This window comes from Nyctereutes procyonoides, unplaced genomic scaffold (assembly GCF_905146905.1).
Source record: "Nyctereutes procyonoides isolate TBG_1078 unplaced genomic scaffold, NYPRO_anot_genome, whole genome shotgun sequence".
NCBI lineage: Eukaryota > Metazoa > Chordata > Mammalia > Carnivora > Canidae > Nyctereutes > Nyctereutes procyonoides.
This window is the reverse complement of record NW_026575044.1, coordinates 41,204,431-41,229,851: the sequence shown is the minus strand read 5'-3', so window position 1 is coordinate 41,229,851 and position 25,421 is coordinate 41,204,431. Positions and strand designations below refer to the sequence as shown.

The following is a 25,421-nucleotide window of genomic DNA, read 5'->3' as shown; positions in this document are numbered from 1 at the left end:
ACAAAATGTAATTTTGTATTCCTTATTTTTATGGAAAATGGGGTACAATGGCTTTCCTCAAATTCTCAAAATATTCTGAAAATTAAAAAAAAAAGATTAAAAGCCATTTCCCTTAGGGTTCAAGTTTAATTATTATTAATGTCTTCATATAAGGTCCTGTCTGTATAAATAAGTATATTCTTTGTTCATATTTTCCTTGCAAAAGTATGATAGTATACTTAGTAAATATCCTTATTTCTGCTCATTGCCAACATCCATCACCACTCCAAGATAATATTCTTGCATTTTAAGTTCTCAATTTTGAGATTCAATCCTAAGAAATGAATAACCAGAGCATTCCAATGCCTTTGGACAGCCCACTTTGAGCAGTGCTTTGACTTCAAGCCCAGAATCTATCACCAAATCCTCAAACTCTATCAATCCTAGAATTAGTCTTTTAAAAATGATTTGGTAATGAGAAAACATGAGACCTTCTTTAAAAAATCAAAATTTAACTCAAGTACATAAATTCATCATTCAATTTCTAAAAATAAATTTTAAAACAGCTTTTAAAAAAGTAAACTAAAATTGAAGTAATTTTTTTTTATGATAGTCACACACAGAGAGAGAGAGAGAGAGAGAGAGAGAGAGAGGCAGAGACATAGGCAGAGGGAGAAGCAGGCTCCATGCACCGGGAGCCGGACATGGGATTTGATCCCGGGTCTCCAAGATCACGCCTTGGGCCAAAGGCAGGCGCCAAACCACTGCGCCACCCAGGGATCCCAAAACTGAAGTAAATTTAACTTGAATATTTTACCTTCTATTTGTTTCCTACTGGCATTTTAGATCTTTAAGTAATCTGGGGTTTACTTTAGGAGTAAAATAATTTCATTTGAGCAAGAATTTGCATTTAATTTCCTTTGTTCTTTTTTAAAATTTAAAATGAAATATAATTTCACATCTTATTGAAACATTTAGAATAAATTCAATAATAAGTTAGCATTTCTCTCTCTATGTTTCATTCGTCAACAAATGTTTTTCAAGCTCCTTTATTGTTCAGGATATGGCATGGGTTATGAAGAAACATTCAAAGCCTTATTCTAGATGGAAATGGGCACTGTCATTCATGGTATCCAGAAATTGTTAATGTAGGTACATTGAGACATGGGTTATGCTTCCATTACAGCAAGTTCATTGCAATGGTGAGTTACAATGAGACTTGTAACATTTTCTGCTAGGCTCATGGAGTAGAGTGGAAGAAGACTTTTCATTAGGAACAACTAAGGAATAATAACCTTAGATCCTTTGCCAAAATAGCAATCAATGTACTTCCTGCAATTTGACTTCTAGAGCCATAAGAAATTGGTAAAGATTACAGGTTGGGAATTTCTGAAGTATATCCATACTCAAGTGGAGGTCAAAGAAGCCCAACTGAAAGTACTCTGGACTGACAGTGATAACTGGGGATTGAACAAAAGTTCTTTTTAAAGGGCTATTTTGAAGATTATTATTCTGACTTTGGAGGAACTACAATGATTGGCAGTGGAAGGAATCACATGTAAAATTACTTAAATAAGATTTATTGACTTTAAGTTTAAAAAATATTCAAAAATATAAAGATGTATACAATCTTAGTCTTGCCCTCTGGGTGCTTATAATCTTAAGGGATGTTTGAAATGTTATACACCAAGAGTCACAAAGCAAAGCCTTAAGAGTGCGATAAAGACAGTAGGTTGAATATAGGCTCATTCACTGACAGCTCTTTTTGTGTTGGGATGTGCTAATGTAATGCACCACCAGAAATGTTACCTTATCAAAATCATAGTGTTCAACATCTAAATTTATCATTCAGCATTGACCAATAATTTTAAAAAAATATGAATAAATTCGATAAGATACCTTCAGAATGCATTATGTATGGCATGGTAAATGCATGTTAAAAGTTTCCAGTGAAGATTTAGTCAATTCATCCACCCATATGGTTGAAACATTTACCAACTTTATGCTTTGTTGGGAAATGAAGGAGGAAAGAGGGCCAAGTGTATGACATAGATCAAGTTCAAAAGATTCATGAGATTTATTCCAGAAAAATAAGTAGTTCCAAGAAAAGGGAAAAAAAGGAAAGTTTCAAAATGAATTTCACTCTTGATACAAAGGCAAATAATTATAGCTTATATTTCTTAACCAGTACCTGCTGTGATATAGGAATAACAGAGTCCTATGAGTATCCTCCAAAATGCTTACCATGAACTTTGGATTTGAGATAACTGAATAAAATATCTCTTCATTTATTAGCCCATAAATGTTGAATATTAGAAAATTCAGGTATATATAGTAAATATGAGTATATGTAGTAAATACTTGAGTGAATGTTGACCCTGAGGCTTCAAAAGGATTATCCTTTGTAAGCTTATTTCACCTAAGAGATAAATAGGCAACATTATTTTGCTTAATATACATTCAGGCATCTGGATTTCTTTCATGTGTTTATCTGACACAATAATATCTACTAACTTCTTGAGACTGGAAACCGTAACAAAATGTTGCATATTTCCATAAACAATGAAGCAATTATTTTGTCTTTAGTTGATGTTGAAGACTGTCAGAGAACCATCACCTGAGGTATCCTTTCTTTAGTATGATTAAATTTTACACGAATTTATGGATAAAGAATAGAATATTTGTTCCAATTCATTTTACTGAGAATTTTTTAGTCCCCAAATCTCAAGAGTATTGAGAGTACAATAAGTATGCATATTGCTAGTCAGGAACAATGGAAACTCCATTGTTACATAAGTTACTCAATGTTATTCAATTTCATAAAGGTTAATCTCTTGGTTAAGAAATTTAAATTCCATGAGAAATTGACTCATGGACATTAAATAAAAGCATATCTTCTTTTCTATGAGAAATTATTTTAATTTTCTAGGTCTCCTATTTTGAGGGAATGGAAGAAATATGTTTTGTTTATTTGGAAATTATATAAGTATTATAAAATTTTAATCAACCTTCATCACATAAAAATAAACATCATCTTAAACTCTAAATAAGTGGAAATTATTCATTTATTCTGGTACAAAAATGTCTTCATCCCAAAATATTTTTCAGAATCAGTAATTTTGTATAGCAACATTCTCTAAGACAAATCCTAATCAGCCATGCACATTTCAATCTTTAGAAATAATTAAAAACCTTGAAGTTATTGATTAAATAAGACAAATTAACAATCCTTCTAAATATATTACAAAAACTTAGTAAATTTTGCCATCTATGTGTTTTTATCTAACCTCTTAGCTATTATTTCAAAACATGAAAAGACTATAAAAATCAATAGAATAAAACCCAAATGCTCCTATAGTGATGTAGCTGGTGGTGCTTGACACAACTGGTTAATTGTAAAATGTGCTTCCAGAGCATTCACTCAATATGAATACTGGTCATCAGGCAGCTATCATATTGTCCCTTTAAATTTGCAGATTTCTGAAAACGAAAGAATAACCAGCTATTATTCTAACTTTATCTCTACTGTGTGAAATTTACTGAATGTTTTAAGTGAAATTTCAAAAGATTCATTTTTGTTGGCTCTCCAAGCTATAATAGAAATGTAATGCTCCCAGAGTCAGTTTTTCTGGCTGCCCTACTATCCTCATTTCCTGTCACTTTGCCACCCTCTTTGCCTTGCTCATTCTGATTTCTTCTACAGCCTTGATCAATTCCTCATGTGTCTCTTACCCATTACACACAGAACTCTTGATGTTTAAGCAACTGGGGAGTAAAACCTTCTATTTCATGAACTAATGACACAAAACCTGAGAACAGTGTTTTTCAGTGTTCCTCAGAACCCCACTGCCCCATAAAATGTTAGCTGGGTTTTATTAGGAGTTCATAACTTTCCAGGAAGTTAATAAGTGATCTATGTACATTTAATCCTCCTAAGAAACCCATGAGATAGGAAATGTCATTGAAGCAACTGAAGGTGAGGAACTGACCTAAGAACTCTGCCCAAGGTCATTAGTCAATCAGAGGTGAAATCTGAACTGAAGCATGACATCAGAGTCCATGCATGGAACTATCTGTACCATATTGCCCTCTCAATAGAAGGAAAACTTCTATCATGTGTTCTAACAAACTAGTTAATACTGCGTTCAATAGACTTGGCAGGAGATAACTGTGTTCACTGCTACTTATTATGCATTTTAGCACTTTCTAGGCTCTGTGAAGCCCTGTGGTTTATTTTGGGTGGTGGACTGTATAATGTCTACCTTTTGCAGGAGCATTCATTTCCTCTGCTCTCTTCAGGTCAGGCTGGGCCATGAACTTGATTTGACTAATGAAATGTGAGAAGTGACATGTGTCACTTCTAGACACAGGAATTAAGAGCCAGTGGGTGCTGCTCAGGCTCTTTTCCACCTCAATCACAACAACATAAAGTATTCCATGGTTCCAGTGGCTTCTCTGTCCAGCTGTTCTCACAGTAAAAATGTGACAGGGACCCCAGAGGCTGCTGCTGACCCACAAGGGACACTCATGAGTGAGAAACAAACCTTAGTTATTTTAAGCTATTCAGATTTACTGGTTGTTATGTGATTTATCCTGGTGTTTTTGGTTTTGGTATTTTTTGTTTTCTTGATTTTTTTTTACCAAATTTGTTTTCCTTTGGAAACTGTTTTTCACAGAACACGTCTTAATATCTGATGAAGTACTGGTATGACACAGAAAATGGCTGGAGAAACTCTTCTTTTATGCAATATTATTAAAAGATGAAAAGGAAATGCTTTGGAGACACTGTGAAAATCTTGTTCTTGTCATAGCATGACTGAAGCCTGAAGAAAAGAATACTCAAAACTGACAGTTCTTTTAACTATATTTTCTCCAGCAGTAATTTCACAAAGATACCTATTGTCAATATACCTGTCCCCCAAGGGGGCTACTCCTTCAAATACATTAATTAATTCATTAAAATAACCATTTTCTGAATGCTCACTAGATGCTACCAGTATCAGGTATTCACTCCCAATTCACCACGTGTTTATGTCCTACATTGCCTGGTGATAATGTAGAAAACTCTAGCTTCCCAATCTCTCTCATAAAAGCTCTAAGTATTTAATTAATTTCATTGTAATGGCTCCTTTGAGATGTTGACTTGGTTAGGATATAGTTCTCAGTGACTCAATGGAATCCTTGTCTGGGGTGGTGAGGTGGGTTTTGCAGATGTAATTGGAGTCCCTAATCAGTTGGCCCTAAGCAAGGGGAAGATTATCCTGAAGAACTGGATAGGCTTGACTTAATCAGTCAGAAAGCTTTAAGGGCAAAGCTGAGGCTTCCCTAAGAGAGAAGAAATCGGGCTTTGGCTTTTGTCCATGGCTCAACTGCCATACATTGTTCTACAACTTATTTTGCTCAGCATAATGTTTTAAAAATCTATCTAGTTTAATTTTCTCCCTTTGATAATCTCCCATTATATGAGCATACCAAAAATCAATTCTCCTGCTTATGGACATTTTTTTTCAATTTTATTGTCTTTATACAAAAAGCCACCACAAGCATTCTAATATATGTCTCTACATGACCATGTATAAGAAGAGCTGGTGTAAAGTTTATGTCTAGAGGTGGAAAGTTTCTTCAGCATTACCAAATATTGCCAACTCACTCACAAGGTTGTTTAACAAGTCTAAAATACCACCAGCAGTGTATAAGTGCTACCCTTATCATATATACATTAGACATTGCATTGCATTTCCTCCTCTTTACATTGCCTGCTTATTTCCTTTTCTCCTGAGTTTTATGCTTTTCCAACTGATTTTTTAAGTTCTTAATATAATGTACATAATTTATTGTCAGTTATGGTTATTGCATATATTTGTTTCTGTTGCTGAGATTTTTTTTTCTACTCTTTAAAAAGCAACATTTTTATGCAGAAGTTTCTAATTTTAATGTACTCAAAATGATCACTGGTTTCTTTCATAGTTTGCTTCCTCATGCCTACTCAGCCTTGTCTTTTGGTCTCCTACCAATTCTGTGATCCTTGGGTATTCTTTCAATAAATGTCCTTTGGTTAAAATTGGCCAGAGACATTCTGTGTTGCTTTCAAACTAACTAATACAATCCTAAAACCACATTGTGACTTTATTTGAATAACAATTAAACTTAAGGCAGAAAAATCTTTGCACAATAACATAAAAGACCTGCTTATGTCCTGAACAAATTTCTTATCACTTTAAAAAATTTGAGACAGCTGGCAAATATAACACATAGGTGAAGTGCAAAGCACTCATATTTCTGTATTACATAAACTCATACACAACCAAAAAAGCCATATGACTGATGAGTACTTGAAGAAGAAGATTAATATTGATTACTGAATATAGTGTGAAATGAAGACAATTTCACATTATTTCTCATTAACATAGAACTTTCTGCATATTTCTGTAAGATAAGTATGATTAAAATAAAATAGAATACAGTGCAAAAATTCCAGAGTTATAACTCTCAAGTCACTTTTCAAAATTACACAAACAAACCATTTGCAAAATGATGAGAAAGAATAACTGCAAGGAGTATAAAAATTTCAGAGGCTTATAAGGACCAGGCTGTTTTATCTACCAGGATTTACCCTTAGTCATCCAGCCTTAAGAATAATGACTGTTCTTGAAATCTCTCAAGGGTCAAGATATGAAACCAAAACAGTTTCTTTCCCCTTTCTTTCTGAGAAGGCTAAAAACACATTAAGGGGTCATAACCCATTAATTTAAAAAGTTCCATCTACTGAAAAGTTCATCCAGAAAACTATAGAAACATTAAGCAAAGTTTTTAAACAGTTGTACTCACAGTCTTGCCCTCTACTGCTAAGTGATGCTGAAGATTGTTGTCTTCTTTACTGTCACAACAAAGTTGGTGTAATGTTAACTGGTCTCATGACACAGAATTTCTGTGATCCCAATGCCAAGGCATGTATATAGCATCTATACACCTAGCAATGAATGTACTAATTGTGCATGTCCACCTCTGTGTGTATGTGAAAACATATATTTAGTCATGACCCTAATTCAAGATTCAATATAGTATAGAATATAGCAAGAAGTCTCAAAGGACACAATTCCTATTTGGTCTTTTTACCGAGTCCCTTTCCAGATTTGTTTCTTTTGATCCATGTGTCAAAAGTCCTGATAAACATGATGGTATGAGGAAGAAATTTTAGAAACCGAGCAGTAGAAGTCAACTCTATTTTGGCCTGAGGTATATTTTGCCAGGAGTTCCATGGATCAAGGGTAAACATAACTTTCTTATTGGATATTCATCAGCTTTCTTCAGATTCATTTGCACTTTTCTGTGACACCTGTCCTAAGTGGCTCAATCCAATTTGGAAAAAACCACCATTGGTGTGTTTAATGCTTTAACTGGTTGTCAGAATAGGTTTTGCTTGTGTATGTTTTAAAGTAATCAATCCATATGGAAGAGCCTTTTTCTTGTTGCTTTCATTTGGTTTTCATTTTCGTGACAGAAGTTCCTTTGCAGTGAATGCTTACCCTAAGGCAAAATATCATCTACTCTCACAAGTGGTAAGAATTCATAGGAATACTCATTAACAGATAACACCTAAATGAATAATACCTAATATTTTATAGCCAGTGTATCTGCTGTTCAAAAAAAAATAAAAAGAAAGAAAAATATTAACAGTAAAGATTAAAAATGGTCCCTTTACTAATCCCCCAAATCATTTTAACTCTAATTGATCTGTAGTCAGAATAGGGATTTCCGTAAAGTAAAAGAGATTGTCCTGATAAGAACTTTTAGTTGAGTAAGAGACTTTTAACTAAAGTGAAGCATTTCTGGGGCGCCTGAGTGGCTCAGTCAGTTAAGCGCCTGACTGTTGGTTTTGGCTCAGATCATGATTTTGGGGTCATGAGACTGAGCCCCACATGGGGTTCCGTGCTCAGTGCAGAGTCTGCTTGAGATTTCCTCTCTGTCTTCCTCCGCTACTCCTCCCTCCATTTGCATGCACATGCTGTCTCTCAAATAAATAAACAAACAAAATCTTTTTAGAAATGAGGCATATCTGAGCACATGTTGTTTCTAAGTGATGGGAGATTGTTAACATACAACATGAACTACTTAGGAGTTCAAAGGCAAACTGGAAAAAAAAATAGGAGAATCTGGTTCCACTCACTCTTTTTGTTCTTTCTACGATGTATACTATAGCAAATTGTTCATTTCTACCAAGCAAAATAAAGTCATTTAAAATTTTTTTAACAATTCCATATCTTCAGTGCTCACATTTTAGGGTCTTCAAAAATAATACACATATTCGATTGTTGGTCTAGATATATTAAATAGATTTTTCATTTTTATTTTACAGTCCACATTTCAGAATTGTTTTACAAATTCCCAGTAGTACTTTAGGGCTGAGTACTTGGCACAGTAGGTATTGGTGCCTCATAATGGCAAATAAGCTGACATATGTATAAGTCATTTTGAGCAGAGTTAGTTGCACATATATTTAAGGAAAGAATAATTTGTTCATTATTTCCTTCCTCAGGGTAGAGCATACCAGGCTCTGCAATCAAATAAAACTGTACTGAGACAGCATAAAGTGAAATATCTTTACAATAACTAGAAGAGTAAATATTTGCTTCTTTTTCAAGAAAAGAGAAAGCACTCATCTTCACTGGCAACATCAAGCCATGACAGTGACATGTGTCATTTGTCCTGTATCTCAGGAAAGCTTTTTCCCTATCTTGGTGAACAGGGTAGGCAGTGACAATTCAGTCCCTTTGTGATGGCATAACTGCATGCCCCAGGAAGCTTACATAACCAGAATACTGCTTTGGAGTAACTCCAAAACAAATTAGACTTTTGAGAGGAGTCTGTTAGATTTCTGAGAGTAAGGGTACTATTTCCCACAATCCTAAACTGTATGACCCATATTTTGCCAATAAACCTATCTAATGGACAGAATGTCACAGCTGGAGAGGAGCCTGTCCTCAAGTTACCTTAGTGAGAAAGGAACTCCTAGGAGGGCCACTCTCCTCACTTACCCATGTTTGTCCAAATGGCAAAGATTCCTGCTCTCGTGAGTCTTAGAGTGTTGCATCTTGCTCCCCATCACATTGTCAACTTAATAGATCTCTGAAGGCAGGGGCTCATCTGTGCTTAAATACCCTATTCATTTTTGATGGAAGTATAAAATATTCAAACGTGTTGGAAGATTAAAAAGTGCATCTTCAGTATTCATGGAGATATTATTTGTAGTGACAAAATTTATATATAACCCAAATGTAGATTCAAAGAATATTGATTGAAGAAACTAAGGTATGTGCACATGATGGAATTCTTTGCAGCTATAAAAAAGAGAGAAAAAGGTCTCTATAAAACTGATATGAGTGATTACCAGGATACATTATTAAGTGAAAAGGTGAAAATAAATGTGCATAGGGTACAACTTTGGTGTAAAAAGAGAAAAAGCAAGAAAAAAAAAAACCACCCACAGAAAAAGGAAAGAAGACAGGAAGGAAGAGAAAGAAAATCCATAAGCTGATGAAAATGATAGATAAATGGAGATAAAAACAATAAAATGTATACCACTTGTTTTTATAGCTCCTGAACAATAAACAATAAAATGTTCAAACAATGGAGATAAAAACAATAAAATGTATACCACTTGTTTTTATAGCTCCTGAACCATAGCAATATTTTATATTTTAAATATTCAAAAATAAAATTAAAGGTGGGAAAAAATAAACCCTAAATTATATATAGAGAGAAATAAATGAACCTAACTCCAAAACAAACTGAAAACATTGACTATGAAAAGAAAATTATTTATTTATTTATTTATTTATTTATTTATGTATTTATTTATTTTTAAAGATTTTATTTATTATTTATGAGCGACAAAGAGAGACAGGCAGAGACATAGGCGGGAGGGAGAGGGAGAAGCAGGGTCTTGACAGGGAGCCCAAAGTGGGACTCAATCCCAGGACTCTGGGACCACACCCTATTGTAAACCAAAAGCAGATGCTCAACTGCCACCCAGGCATCCCCCCAAAAAATAATTTTAAAACAACGTTTGAATACAATACTTAATGTACTATTTTAAGGAAAGAAATAAATACAAGGAAGTCTTAGAATTGACTTGGTAAGTTTTCTTTTTTTAAGATTTTATTTATTTATTCATGAGAGACTCAGAGAGAGAGGCAGTGACATAGGCAGAGGGAGAAGCAGGCTTCTCCCAAGACCCTGGGATCATGACTTGAGCCAAAGGCAGATGCTCAACCAGTGAACCACCCAGGTGCCCCTGATTTCTGATTTCTAAATCATAATGTGTGGCCTTTATAACAACAAAAAATGGCCATCATGGTCAAGAGGCTTACTGATAGAACATCAACATAGAAAGAGGGAGAAGCAGGCTTTTTGCAAGGGAGCCTGACGTGGGACCAATCCCCGGACCCTGGGATCATGACCTGAGCCAAAGGCAGAAGCTTAACCACTGAGCCACCCAGGCATCCCAACTTAGTAAGTTTCTTAGTAGTGGGAATATTAGCAGCATAATTCTAAAACTGTTGAATGTGTGAATATATATGTGTGAAGGTATATCAAGTAGGCTAAAGCTAATATGCAATACATAATAGTGTCATAGTAAAAAATGTTCACTGTAAGAGGAGATTCAAATATAAAACTTTAAAAACAGTGGTAAGGAAACACTGTAATATTGCATTTGACTTGGAAACATCTGCATAAACTCATGACAAGATATATATTTCTTAAAGTACTATACATTGAAAGGGTTGAAAAGAAATGCCACTTTGCTAATAATGAATACATTATATCTAGAGATTGTTTTCTAAATTTCATTCTTCATTGAAAGGTTTAGTGACCCTTAGAAAAATAGCTGATTCTAGGTGTGGTACAGAAAAAAGTAAAAGGAGAGCCTGGGACAGCTTATGGTTCCAGAAAGCAAAGAATTGCTCAGTGATTAATGGGGTCATGCCAAAAGGACACATGAGGCAGCTTGCAAGAGATAGCAGCAGCCAAAAAAGAAACACACACACACACACACACACACACACACACACACACACACATATAAATGCTTTGGCCTTTTATTTTAACCCAAGTGAACAAACAAATTAAGGCTACCAATATTAGGATAATTAATACTTATGCACCTCCTGATATAAAATGTTAAGTAGTTCACATCATTTGTTGTAACATTATTGTAAGAAAGACTTATCTAGTATTTAATCATGAAGAAATGAGTAGACACTTCCAGCATGTGTGATATTCTTATGAGCCAACTGGTGTGGGCTCTTTAAATATCCAAGATCATTAAAGGAAACAGACAAAGGAGGCATAAGAATTAAATTCAATTGTGAACCTTAACTGGGTTTTCAATGGAAAAGAAAGAGCTTTAAAAAATAATTCAGGAAATAATTGAGAAATCTGAATATAGACTCTACATAATCCAGCAATTCCTCTTGGAGAAATTTATCCTAGAGATATAGCCACATAAATAGGCCAATCATTTGTAATAGAAAAATTAAAAAGGAAGAATCCTATAGTCCATCAAAATGAGAATTGTTTAATCTAGATATTATTACGCAGTTATTTAAAAACAGAATAAATTCATTTGTACTGAAATGATAAACTGTACAAGATAAATATATTGCCAAGCAGGAATAAAAGCAAGCTCTAGGACAGAATTATGTTTTGATATGATTTTTGTTTTAAACAATCTTCACAACTATTGAAAATATTAAAAGGTTATTTATATTAAAATAGAATATTTCTACACAGAAGGATTTGAGGGTGATTTCACTCCCTATAACATATACTGTAGAATTCAATCTTTCTGCAAAGCATGTATTGTTTCAATAACTTTTTTTTTGTTTCAATAACTTCAACTTAAATTCCCCCTTTCCTTACTACCCTTATTAAGAAAATGTGTGCAACACTAATGTAAAACCTAAAACTACAAAAATTTTTAGAAGAAAATATCTATGGAAAAAAAAAGAAGATATCTGTGACTTTAGTTAAGGCAAATATTTCATAGCCATGACATCGAAAGCATGATCCGTTAAAGAAAAGTTAATAAATAAATTTCATCAACCTTAAAAATATCTACTCTTCAAAATACACATCATAAAATGAAAAAGGAGGTCGCATACTAGCAGAAAATATTTTAAATAACAAATCTGATAAAGGACTTGTATTTCAAATTATTAACAAAAAACTATTAAAACTTAATAATAAGAAAACAACCAATCATCAAAAAATAGACAAAATTTCAACAGATGTTTCATCAAGTCAGCCCAAGACAAAATATTCAACATCACTAGTTTATAAAGAAATGTGAGTTAAAGCCATAATTAGATACCATTACACATCTAATAGAATGGTTTAAAAATAAACACTGTAATATCAAGTGTTGTTCAGGATGCAGAACCACTGGGACTCTCATATGACATAATCAGGTTGAAAAAAGTTTGCTGATTTCCTACAAAGACTATACAGACCATATGACTCAGCAATTCTACACCTAGGTATTTGCCTAAGTATATCAAAATATAAAACACTATTCATGAACGTTCAGAATAGCCAAAAACTCGGGGACAGAAACCTCAAGTGTCCCTCATCTAGAGAATGGATAAGCAGACTGATAGATCCATACGACATTATAGCCCTCAGTGATAAAAAGGAATGAATAGGTGATCAACATGACATCAAGGGCGAACCTCAAAGGCATTCTAGTTTATGAAAGAAGCTGATTTTAAAAAGGCACATAATGTATATAGAATCCAATCGTTTGACATTCTTGAAAGGACACAATTATAAGATCTATTCTTGAGAGGCAATGGAGATGTTACGCAGATTGATAAAATAAAAAGCGTGAAGAGTATTTTTGAATGAAGGAACTATTTTAACTCTTTGTTATGGTGGTGATTATACAACTGTCTACATTGTCAAATGACAGAGCTATTCATTAAAAACAGCAAATTTTATTTCATGTAAATTGGGTGGATATAAGACAATATATCAAGTTGTTAGTTTCAGCTAAAGCATTGCTTAGAGAGAAATTTATATCATTACTGTACATTTCAAAAAAAAGAATTTTCTCTAATCAGTGATCTGCATTTATCCTTAGGAATTAGAAAAACATAAGCAAATGTAATCTAAAAAAAAAAAGAAAGAATAAAAGTAAGCACAAAAATCAATGAAATAGAAAACAGGAAAGTGATATTGAAAATGAGCTAAAACCATCGTTCATATCAGATAGAAAAAAAGCTACCAAAGTTTACTGATGTCAAAATGACTTAGGAACCAACTTACAGAAGTTCTAACAAAATAATTGAGATAATTTATGCTCCAGTAAGGATATTAATTAGAATAGGTTGAAACAGCAAGTATATTTAAGTGTGAATTCATAATCAAATTTAAAGAAAAACTGATTAACTTTGGAGAATGACAGGGATCCAATTATTAATTATCTTAAAAGAATGAAACATAGCTTTCTTATAATAGCTATACCAAGTTACAACAAAATACTAAATGAAGGGAAACGTCTTGGCTACTCCTCTCTACATAGATATCAAAAAAAGTGGGGTGGGGGGAACATCTATATATAAAAGTATCCCAACTAATAAATAAAACCAAAGTGATGGAATTAAAATGGCATCATTTCGAATCCTCAATGAATTAATGGACCCAGGCATCAGACACCAATGGTTACTAACTTTCCAAGAGAGAGATAATCTCCTGATAATAGAATATACTACCACCTATAAAGTTAACTCATTAAAAAAATTAAAAGCAAAGAACTTAATCAAGTCTTTAGATCTAACTACCGAGTGATAAGGAATACAGAAGACATGGGAAACATACCATGGGTATCAAATCATCAACACTCAGACTACAGCGAAACTACAGTTAAAAACCATCTGATTTTCCAAAATAATAGATTTTAAGAGGAAAGAAAAAACAAGATGAAGGAAAACTGAGACTTAACATGTGTGTGGAGAAAAATTAAATTATAGTGTTTTAGGTTGCATAGTTGGGCAATAAAACTATTTTTATAGAAGCAAGAACACGATTCCCATAAAAGTCAGGATAAGTGGTTTCTTTCAATGTAGAAAGTCAAGTGAAGTGGCAGTTAGGAAGGGTGTGTAGGTGGGGTTCTTGAGCTGGGTAGATCCCAAGGTTTTTGTTTTATAAGAATTTGTTAAATAAATATTTATTTAATGAACTTTTCTGTATCAGTGTTATAAAAAAATTTTTTTCCCCAAAAGACTTTAGATGTGTAAAAGCTAAGCAAGATCTTCTCCTGCAGTACTTAAACTGCACTGTGTTTAAAACCATAAGTAGGGATCCCTGGGTGGCGCAGCGGTCTAGCGCCTGCCTTTGGCCCAGGGCGCGATCCTGGAGACCCGGGATTGAATCCCACGTCGGGCTCCCTGCATGGAGCCGGCTTCTCCCTCTGCCTGTGTCTCTGCCTCTCTCTCTCTCTCTCTCTCTCTCTCTCTCTCTCTCTCTCTCTCTCTGTGTGTGTGTGTGACTATCATAAATAAATAAAATTTAAAAAAAAACCGTAAGTAAGAAACACAATAAAGGATTGGTTTAACAAATTCTATGAAATCCCTCAAGATTGCTTTCAAATTGTTATGTGCCTCCAAGTTTGGAATCAGGAATCAAGAAGGGTAATGTCACTCCAGTTATATTTTCTGACTTCTTAGCCTTTCCTAATCCAAGAAATGTGTCAAAGAATAACCGTTGAGGAAAAGATTTATTCCTATTAGCAGGGGAGGGTCAGGGTAGTGAAGATCAGAGGTTGCAGAAAAGCATTAAAGAACAGGATAAAAAAATAAAATACAAACTCCCCCCACACACAAAGCTACACTAAAACTACGGTGATTTTATTGCTTTCTCATCATTCTCTTATAATTGTTAATCTATGCAGGTTTGATACACTGGCTTTTTCCTGTTCGTTAACTACTTCCTGGATAATCTATCTATTTTAACTTCTTTCTTTTATTTACTATAGCTGGCACTTCACCAGAAGAAGCTTCTCTCTTCCCATCCAGTTTATCTCTGGATAACTGGATTGATTCTCTGGATTAATTCTCTGGATTGATAGATTCATGAGAGACAAAGAGAGGCAGAGATGTAGGCAGAGGGAGAAGCAGGCTCCCCGCGGGAGGCCTGATGGGGGACTCTATCCCAGGACCCTGGGATCACACCCTGAGCCACCCAGGCGTCTCAGAAAAGTTTTTAATTCTTATCCTTCCTTTTTAACAGCTATACCATTGCAGGTTAGCTCATTTTACCTGCCTATCTTGCAGTTGTTAACACACAAATAGTGTACATCTCTTAAGATATAACCCACTCTCTGTTACAGAATATCTTTTGCATAAGAACTCAATGCATATTGCAGGATTTTCAAATATCTTGTTATCTCTGAGACATTGGCACGATTGCATCTACCTCATGAATTTAGGAGAAAACGACAGAAGCTAAACACTAGGTCAGAAAATGTAGAAACAGAGGTTGTCATGGAGCTCTTGTTTTCTTTTATTTCACTTGCTAGCTTTATATGAGCAATTGCTTAAAGGGTATCACTTTTACAATGAAATAAGAAAGAAAAGAAAACAGTAGCACAAAATTGAGCATTATACCAACATCTTCAGTTCCTAATTCTATAATCTCAGACAAAAGCTCCAGACAGTCCACATGATTAATATTTTGTCTGGCCTAGAATAAATTCTAGGCTTTGAAAGACAATAAATTACAAAAATTAAATTATGCCTAGAGATAGTGTTATCCACAACATCACAAACTCTAAAAATTAGCTTCACAGGGAAGAGCCGGAAACATCACACACACATTACTGGATGTGAAGTGGCCCAAAAGGATCTCAGTTTTTAGAAATACGGTTGTTAGGGATACCTGGATGGCTCAGTGGTTGAGTGTCTGCCTTCAGCTCAGGGCATGATCCCAGGCTCCTGGGATTGAGTCCCACATTGGGTTCTCTGCAGGAAGCCTGCTTCTCCCTCTGCCTCCCTTTCTGTGTCTCTCATGGATAAATAAATAAAATCTTTTTTAAAAATGCTGTTTTCGCCAAAGGAAGTTTGAAAACTAATTTGAAACTCATTTGTTTTCCTCTTTCTATTACTGTGTGAAAGGAGGAATAAGGAGCGGTGGATGGGGGGATGAGAAGAGGTTCTTGAAAATAATTCTCAAATTTGACTTCCCAAATTAATGTCTTCCTATGTCTGTATCCTGTAAAGTAGTCTTAACCCTGAAGCTAGAGAAGCACAAGCAATGTTTACCAAGTGCATTTCAGAGGAAAACAACAGCCCATGATGATGTGCTTTTTTTTTCTCTCTCAAAGTCTAAGTGCTGGTGGGTTGTGGAATAAACATCTTATCACATACATTAGCCATGAGCAGCAGGTGCACCATTAGACGAGAATGGCATCTCCCATAGCATTACTCTTTAAATGGTTGTTAAATTTGTGTTAAAGTGGTTTTGGGACTTGAAAGATTAGCAGTGCCTAGGCATAACCACAAGCAGAAATTAGTTTGTTTGTTGCTTTTCTATGTATTAGTGAAAACTTTTTGGGAGAGGGTACAACTTTTCAATTTATCAGGCCAGATTATAGTTTAAATTATGTCTGTTTACAACAAATTATCATAAATTTATGAAAAGAACTTTGTAAATATCAGAAAAGCTCTTGCCTCATGCCCCTCCACTGAAATTGCTATGAATAAACAGAAGTGGGCTGACTGGAATGCTACACTATTAGGAATTATCAATGTTGAGAAATGACCTCTTAAATTTTGATTTGGAGGTTTCTGCTAAAACTTTACCTTGTTTTTTATTAGAATGTGGTTTCCTTGTGTACAGCATTCTGAATTATTTATTAATTGAAGTTGAGCCTAACCACAGCATCATTAATAATTAATTCTTCTTTTGGATCTGTGTGCATTCATGTGATTAAATGTCTGTGCTTTTGCTTATGGAAACCACAATCTGCTATTTTGCATTGATTAGAAGGAATGTACAAAGAGCAAGCACCCATTATGGAATTCCCAAAGGAAAATCTCAGTAACCTTTTCCTAAGTGTATCTAACCTCTGATGCACTGTTATGTGGGAAGGGAAAAACAAAGTCTTCTACCCACATCTTGCTGTATTTGAAACAGCATTATAGTTAGGAAGAGCTTGCTGCCGCTTCACAGTTATCTTTATGATACTTCTTTTTCTCCCAGGATCAGGGAGATGGATGGGTAGTGACTAGGAGAAATAACCTACATGAAGTGTCCTCATAAACATGAAGGAAAAATAAAACTTTTTTTAAAGGTTTTCTTTGTACAAACCTTCAGCTTTACCCAGTATAATTTGATAGGCCAGATTATGCCTTAGGAACAAACCAGTGCCAAACGATGGGCCCTTAACATTAAGAAAGGTATATTTTTCAGTCAGGGCTCATGCCTCACACAGGTTGGCAGGAGGCTCTGCTCCACACTGCTCTCAGAGATAAACCTCACAGAGGGATCTCCTCCTGTAGCTGTCCTACCTGGAGCAAGAGGCGTGCTCAGCCTCCACACCAGCGAAAGAGAGGCTGCAGACCATGTGCGGGCTTTTCACTATGTCACTACGAAGGCTGCTTAGCCTCCACTCAGAGTTCATTGGCTATCACTAGTCCCGTAAGTGGAGGTGAAGAAGAAAATGGAATATTTGGGGATCATTACTGTCTATGCGCCAGTTTAACCTTCTAGTTGCCAAATACCTTTTGTACCCTTCTTCCAACAGACGGGCCACATTTAACAACCTTCCAAGGAGAGCCCAGATCTCTGGATGATGTGTGATCATCTTTATGTTAGCCCATATATGGCTTGTCTAGGCTCAGAGACTCCTAGACTAAAAGGACCTGTTACTGCTCTAATGAAACGCAGGTAGTAGAAAACATCCATTGGAAAAGAAAACTAGGAATGAACAGTAGTGATTTTTTTTGTACCAATTTCAAAATCCCACTGAACACACATTTGCCAAGGGTATCGTCCACTGGGATGGGAACTGATTCTGAACTGATTCTTGAATCCTTTATCTTGACTTTCCTTGTCCACTTCTGAATTGGGCCTTGGGAGTATAATCTTCATAATGGCTGTGCAAATTTTTGAGTCAAATTCCTGCCTATAGAATATGAGCAGCCTGTAGTGCTCTCTATGACTAGTTACCAATGTTCATAGCCCCTTCGTGCAAGGGATCCTATGTACCACTATGATAACCTGTGGGCTTATCAGTGTTTTAGCCAAGATCACATGAGAGGTAGCATATGTTACATCTAGGGTAGAGCCTGCTCCCATGCCCTCTGCCACTTTGATTTGCAATGTACCAGATAGTGGCTGTTGCAGTTGAGACCCAGAGCAAACAGAATGGACCAGAGTCATGAACTAAAGTGATGGTCACATGGTACAAAGGAGAAATAAACTGCCTGTTGTAAGCCAATTGCACTTTGTCGTTATTTGTTGCCACAGTATAATCAACCTATCCTACAGCTGACATAAGCCCTAGCTAGGGTCATTTTAAGGCTCCATCTCATTTAGGTTTCTTTGGCAGCATAATTGTTTCAAAACCTTAATAAAGTTCTGGTGTAGTCCACTCCAGCTAGCCCGGTCCACCAGTAGATGCATCTTACATTCTCTCTGAGACAGAGTTCTTATATACAAAATGTTTATTTGCTTTCTCCTCCCTTTAACTTTCACTTTCTTTACATTTAATGATGGCCTGAGTCCTTTGGGCTTCAGTGAAAACGTTTTTGTTTATTTGTTTTTTCTGCTTGGCCCCATAGTTTAATTTTGCCCTTAAGCATTTTAAGTAATTGAAAAGGTACTGGGTAAGTCTTTCAAAAAAAGCTTTCTTGGAATGAGCACTGGGTGCTATACTATATGTTGGCAAATCAAACTTCAATAAAAAAATTATATATATATATATATATATATATATATATATATATATATATATATATGAAGCTTTCTCAAACCTATTACTGCTGGGTACCAAAACAGTTGACTTTCTTAACTGTGAAAGGCTTGAATGTCCTCATTCCCTTTAATTAAGCTGTAAATTGACAATTTGCTGTAATCACCTCTTTCTTATCTACCTTATGAAATACAACCCAAAGGCAACGAACGCACATGATTACTCCTCTGTCTTCCAGCCTCTTCTCAGAGAGCCACCTTGGGTATGCTATAAGATCTGCTTCCCAAAAGAGCCCAGGTTCCAGTTTAACAAAATATTTTGCCCCGCAAAAATAGATTGCTACTGTAAATCTAAAACAGTCCTAAAATAAAAAAAGCTCATTTAAAAATAGATTGGTACCTTTCTAGCTCAACAATCATTTCCTCAGGAGCGACAAACCTGTGGCCATGTACTTGAGGACTCTGGCTTCTTTGTTACAGTGGCATATCTTTGCTGGTACCAGTTTCTATACTACACTGGACAGGCTAGGGGATGCTGGGGTAATCTATAACCCCCCCCAATATCTGTGGTTTCACATACCAAACACCAAACAGTGTTTCCCAGTCACAGCATATGCCCCCAAATCCGCAGGGGCTCTGCTCTCTAGAGCAGCCCACTGGGTCCTCACTCTATGAGATTTGCACTGGTTAGAACAGCTGCAACCCTTTACAAAGCCTCAGCTTAGAAGTGACACAGACTATACTGTCCACAAGTGTGGGCCAGAATTGGCCTCCATGAACCCACCTAATTGCAAGGGGCTGAAAAAACATAGAACAGTAAATGGAATCTTTTACTCTCTCTACAAAAATAGTGTAATACACCAATCAAATTTAAAAAGCAAGTGACTGTAAATATGAACACAATGACAGGAAAGAGGAAAAAAACTTATTATAATAATAACACAGGAATTATGTGGACACAGGCACAGGAATTATGGAATAAATAATCAGATTTCTGACATGCCTGTTTGCATGACAGAAAAATAACACAATCATTTCTGAAGGATTCAGAAGTTTACTGTCTAATTTGCATGTTTCATCTTTCTTGCTTATCCTCTCCCTCCTGGTAGTTACTACTAAATATAAGATATGAAACTCAAGATAAGCTGTGTCTTACAATTGTTCTGGCAAAAGATACCAAAAATACCACTAACACATATTGTACACCTCGGAATATTCATCTATTGTATGGCTCTATAATTTATTGTCCACACCACAACATTTGAGAGTGAAAAGAGATGATATTAAGTCCACAGAGACAACTCATTTAGTTTTATTTTCTTCTCTTCAAAGATTGTGTAGAGGTGCTGTAGGGAGGTTTAGGAACTTACTGAGTCACAATATTAAGAAGCAGGCTGTTTAAACCTGACTCCTCCATTTAACTTCTTACCTGTGATCCTACCTGAAAGACCTCCTCTGCTCCCACTGCAGGGCCCTTAATAGAAAATTTTCTAAGTTAAGGCAAATATAAAAAGAAATTTTGAGGATATAGGAAAGCTTTGTGTCATATTCATTTGTAATGAGTCCATGATAATCAGGTAAGAGCAAGAGGTGGGAAATATTGAAAAATAAAAAGAGCCTAGTTGGCAGAAGTCATTGCTTAAAGATGGAGGGAGATTAAATAAGGCAAGAAGTCAGGCCAAGGTGTTTAGGGACTATAGATGACTGGCTGAGTTCTTCATTTTTAACAATAATATAAGTATTCAAAAAAAGTAATATAAGGGATAATATCCAATTTAGTTTAAATGACTAGTGTATATTCTGATATATAACACCAATGTTTCCACTTACTTATCTGTGTTCTTCAAGAGTTCTCTAACTACCTGTATGTAATTAGATGTGTCCTGTAGTAATCAGTTACTAGACAGGATAATCTGACAGAAGAGACAGAAAATGCAAAAGAAATGAAATCAGTGGGAGCATTCATTTCCATAGGATGGCCTGTGAATTTTGATTTGGCTTTGTTTTTAGCATTATATTTTTTAAGACCACAGATCATTTGTTAATTTCCATGCCCACTGACAATCAAAGTTCACAGATAACATTTTGCAGGACTCTCTTGCCCTGTCAAGCATAGTGTAAGCAGTGATAAAAGGAGCAGACAAATACACATAAAGTACAAGACAATGAACGAAGGAAGGAATGAATGCAGAGTGAAACTAGAATTTAAAATACCCAGTTCTGTCTTTCCACAGCCACAATTCCTTAATGGTATGTACTGAAAACCAGACAGACAGTGCTCTCTTTTCATCTCCATGAACATGTGACTTTGACCCCAAATACTAATGCAGTTCCATAGTGGGCAAGACAGCTGCACTGCAAATAAAGTGGTTATTGAGCATTTTTCAAAAATAACATTTGCCCTATAAAATTGGTAGTCTCTCCACTCACATTCACTCAGGCTTCCCTCAGAGAGTCCCTTATTGATTAGGTATGGATTAGGTTAGACTTATTTGATAATTAACAGGGTCAATTACAGGTTTCCTACAATTCAGATTAAACTTGAATTTAATTTTGGATAGATATTGGACATCTGATGTCCTTAAAGAGATGGTACTACTTTTATTAACTAATTTATATACTTTTTGCTATGGACAATTATTTTAAATGACCCACAAATTGTCAGAAATTGATTTAGATTTTGCTTTAGTGTTTCAGCCAGATAATGGTCACAATCAAATTAGTCCTTAATGGCAAGTTAAGTACTCGGAATATATCTTGGGTATTTTTCATCACAAGTATGTGGGATGATTATCTATGATTGTATGTAGCACTATCAGGAAAAGGAAAATTGTTAATAATCAGAGATAAACTATGTGTAATCATGAAGCTACACTTTGCAAATATTTAAGTATAATGAATTCATAAGGAAAGCTGTAGTCAGGAAGCCTTGTTGCCGAACTCAAAGATTTAGCTGATAAACTTGTGTAGATTCTTCTTTTAAGTGGCTAACCACAAATGAGCTAATGGCATTGTTTTATGATCAGAATATCAGTACCATATGACATAAAATCGCTAATGGAGTTAGTGTACACATTTATTGTATAAAAAGAGATACTCTGGATCTTAGAAAATGGTTAAGCTATGCTATTTCTATGCTTCAAAAATAATTTGGAGATCTTTCTTCCCATACCCAGGCTTTTTTTCTCCCTTACAGCAGTTCCCACCACACATAGACTGTTTCTTTCTCTTCTTCAAAGCTGTTACTACCAACATTCTCTCTTAGGATGCTGTATTCCTCACAAGCCTAGTTAAAGAGATATAGCTTTTTCAGCCTACCTATCTTGTTCTTTTAAAAAGACAAAACAAAATAAAATAATAAAATGTAGTAGACCAACCGACTATGGATTTTGTTGCTGTTAGAAAATAAGAGCTCTACAAATGTGGGAACATTAAAAAAGATTGCTGAATTTTACATACTGTTAACGGTAATTCCAAATCTTAAAAACAATTTATAGTTCTCGTTTTCTTCTAGGCTTGCAAATAGGCATTCTGATGGATTTTATCCCTCAATTTTTGTTCCAGCATGGCACGTAATAACTCTCTTTGTGCCTTCTGATTCTAGCTGAATAAGAGGCTTAATTTTCCATGAAAACTCCTTATCCCAATATGTGAAATCAAAAAATGACATAAGTTTCTCCTGAGCTTCATGGAAATAATTCATATTCCTAAGGTAATCTGGGATTATTAAAACCATTCTCCCAAATTCTACCCCTTATAGGAATGTCATCTCTTCACAGGGACATAGTAAAATAAATGAGAGCTTGCTTAAAAGTTGTCTTGATTATTGTTAGAGTAGATTCAACTAGGTGAAAAATACCACTTCAGCTACAGTACTATTATATCTCATGGTATTTTTATGGCAGGGTTGCAATCCTTATTTTGAATGTGTGTAACAACAAACTATTTTAACCAGATAATGCAATATATCTGTTTATATTTTTGCAACTTGAATGGAAGAACATTTTGAAAAGATGAAAGATTTGTAGAAGTAACACATAGTCTTTATGTCTAAATTGTTTTACTCTATCCCAATTAAAACATAAATTAGGGAACAAATATGATTTGCCCTCTAGGTGGCATCTAACTATTATTGAAATAAAATAAAAAGGTTCCAATGCCATCGCCTGAGCACTTCCTACAGCTGCTGCACCTTTAAGGCAGTTTATAAACATGACAGCCACACCATCTCCTAGTTCTGGTGCTATATGTCTAAACATTTGTGCCCTCTCTGCTCCCTCTGTCAAATTCATATGCTGAAACCTAATACCCAATGTGATGGGATTAGGAGATAGGGCCTTTGCAAGGTGATTAGAGTATGAAGATAGAGGCACAGGATTTATGCCCTTATAAAAGAGACTCTCCCCCAAGAACTTCCAAGCCCATTCCTCTAATCAGATGAGGACAACTGGTGTGCCCTGTGGTGAACACTGATTGCAAACTACAGTGACCCAATTCAAGCAGGATTAGAAATGGCCCAGATCCTTCAGAAGTGAAGAGAGGTTCATCCTACTAGGTAAAGAACCATGCATGACCAGCTGAGGTGCTTACTGAGAGCAAAAGGAATATAGAATTTGTAATAAAAGAACATAGTTATAAATAGCAGCTATGACCACAAGATTAGTTACAGAAATCAGGACTCTAATTATTGTATTTTTCCTGATTTTGTTATTAATATGTCTGTACATATACACATAACACACAAACACACATATATAAATACAGACACACATAAATAAATCTGCATTATTTTGTCTCATCCCTTTTCCATATAGCATAAGATATATTAACTTTACTTTAAGTACTTAAAAGTTGTAAACTTTATGCCATAGTAATCAAGGTCCAAGACTTCAAGAAGATAGGTGAGCAATACCCAAAAACTTTGTATCCTCTTTTGGGGAAAGAGTAAGTGAATTTTCAGTTGTATTCAGGATACATACATGATAATTATATCATGTTTGGGCAGAAGTTTGCTTTGGTATTGTCTTTATTTGGAGATTAAGTATACTTTATAAAAAAATATGTATGGGTGCAAAGTTGAACCAGTTGACTGTGATAATTAAGTTTTATATGTCCACTTGGCCAGACTATAATGCCCAGTTGTTTGATAAAACTCTAGCCTAGATTTTACTGTTGTGAAAATAAACTGAAAGCTCATTTAGAATAGAGTCAGATAGTCAGCAGGAGGAGCTCTGGTGCCCAGCACTCGTCAATGAGACCCAATAAGAAGAGATGGACCACCAAGTCAATACTACTTTACTATCCCAGCAGAAAGAAAAATGATTTCTTTCTCCCCCAACAACGGCTCACCAATGAGAGAAGTCACAGTTCAGCCAATGATAAGCTACTATACTTCAACCTCCCAGTTCACTCCTATGAGCCCCTCTGCTTAATAGCCCCTTTGCACCTTTTATAAGAGAGCCTCACCTGTGCTTTGTTCTCCAGACTTGCCTATGGTATTGCTATAGTATGCTTGTCCTGGATTGCAATTCTCAGCTATTCCCAAAAACCCACATTTTTCTGGCAGTTTTATTTTTAAGATTAACACTATGAAGACATTTTTTAGATGTGATTAAAATGTAAAATCTGGGGGATCCCTGGGTGGCGCAGCGGTTTGGTGCCTGCCTTTGGCCCAGGGCGCGATCCTGGAGACCCGGGATCGAATCCCACGTCAGGCTCCGGGTGCATGGAGCCTGCTTCTCCCTCTGCCTGTGTCTCTGCCTCTCTCTCTCATTCTGTGTGACTATCATAAATTAAAAATAATAAAATAAAATAAAATGTAAAATCTGTTGACTTTAAGTAAAGCTGATTATGTTCCATAATATGGATGGGCCTCATGTAATCAATTGAAAGCCATAAGAACAAAGAGAAATTCCCCAAAGAAAAAGGAATTCTTCCTCAAGACAATAACATAGAAATTCAGCCACAGTTTCCTGACTACCGTCCTGCCCTGCATATTTCAACTCAAGAATGTAACATCAGTTCTTATCTGAATATCTGACCTCTCAACCTACTGTACAGATTTCAAACTTGCCAGCCCCCACAATCATAATTACCTGAGCCAATTCCTTAAATTAATATTCCTCCCACCCCTATATGTATATTATTATATCATAGAAGAATATTACATATATTATAAAAGAATAAATATCCTATTTACCCTATTAGTTCTTTTTCTCAAGAATTCTGAGTGATAGGTACACCTTTATGCCTCTTCATTTTTATTTTAAGCCTCCAGTTGAAATAATCATGTAAACTGAATAAAATAAACAAAGAAAGCTTGACTTGAAGCTTTTGCTCCTGACTTGAAATCCAATATAGAAAAAAAAAATTTTAAAGTATTAAAAGATTTATTTTTTTTTAAGATTTATTTTTTACAGTGAGAGAAAGAGAGAAGTCAAGTGAGAGCATGAGCCATGGAGGCACAGAGG

At 35.3% G+C, this 25,421-nt stretch overlaps 1 non-coding gene across 1 annotated transcript; it reads left to right on the top strand.

Annotated features, from left to right (window-relative positions):
• The first annotated feature begins 1,070 nt into the window (after nucleotides 1–1,070).
• Nucleotides 1,071–1,209, top strand: LOC129509203 (small nucleolar RNA SNORA1). Its single transcript, XR_008664312.1, has one exon. It is a non-coding gene; the product is annotated as a small nucleolar RNA SNORA1 (small nucleolar RNA).
• The last annotated feature ends 24,212 nt before the right edge of the window (nucleotides 1,210–25,421 follow it).